Below are 989 nucleotides of genomic sequence, written 5' to 3'. Positions count from 1 at the left end.
CGCGAGCCGATTGATAAATCACGGGGAACATTGTAGGTTCGCGCGACTCGAACCCGCGGCCGGACACCGAGTCCGGATTAAAAAGCGCAGCATTTTTCGCCTCGCCGGCGATAAATCGTCCGAGGGGCCCGCCTGTTGAAGAATCCCCGCGCCCCCGAATAAATTACCCTATTGATAGTTTCATAAATAATACAATTGTGAAGATTCCGGGCATCGAGGAACGTGTGATTTATCGAGGCAGGCTCGAGGGCGCGCGAGTGTTGCCCTCCGCATTTGGATTTTCGATAATTCGAGGCGGAGTGTCGTCGCCTTACCTTCGATTAAGCTAGATGAATTTCGAACGAAACGAGAAGTTTGTTGGAGAAGGTGGGGAATATTTATAATCCACGAGGAAGATAGCGTGACGGAGAAGAGAATTGGTTGGAATGGAAAAATTAAATGGAGTAATTAAATGGAGAGTGATTAAATAAAGGGAGTGAGATGATTCCAATGATTGGTATTTAGTTTTGGAAGAGGTTCCGATCCGAGTATATTACGGTTACGGGGAAGCACGATCCCCGTGATGGAGGAGCGAATTCTCGAGACAGTTCTCACCGAGCGTCGTGTTCCATCCGAGCTGCTCGTATAAATCTGCCCGAACCACGAGTTATACGGGCTGCTAGTCGTCTCGAGCGAAACTTTCGCTGCTTTTTTTCCCCCCTTCTTCGTGCTTCATTCGTTTCTTGCCACTCGGAACAGGAACGCATCGTTTCACCGTTGCTCGATTGCCCGATTGTATTCCGAGGATCTTTGTAAAATGTTAATTCGCCATCTTTCGCGTCTTCATTTCGCGGAACGATCTCGCCAACATCTCCGAAACGACGTATCATTTTATCATCAATCTTAGAGTGAACCAGAAAAGAAACTCTATAAGATGATATTGGTTATTCGAACGTTGACGAGGAACGCGTCAAATCCCTTCCTGGAATCTTTTAGAAATTCTTGAAATA

General features: G+C 46.8%; 2 long non-coding RNA genes across 2 annotated transcripts in view; both read right to left on the bottom strand.

The window, feature by feature from the left end:
- The window catches only part of LOC116185355, a 25,801-nt gene that overhangs the window by 16,396 nt on the left and 8,416 nt on the right, over nt 1-989 (bottom strand). The window lies entirely within an intron of this gene.
- The window catches only part of LOC116185356, an 18,068-nt gene that overhangs the window by 14,758 nt on the left and 2,321 nt on the right, over nt 1-989 (bottom strand). The gene's annotated exons all lie outside the window — the stretch shown is intronic.

The sequence above is a fragment of the Apis dorsata genome, unplaced genomic scaffold, assembly GCF_000469605.1.
Source record: "Apis dorsata unplaced genomic scaffold, Apis dorsata 1.3 scaffold_163, whole genome shotgun sequence".
Classification (NCBI taxonomy): domain Eukaryota; kingdom Metazoa; phylum Arthropoda; class Insecta; order Hymenoptera; family Apidae; genus Apis; species Apis dorsata.
The sequence above is the reverse complement of the archived record's forward strand: the minus strand, read 5'-3'. Positions and strand labels throughout refer to the sequence as shown.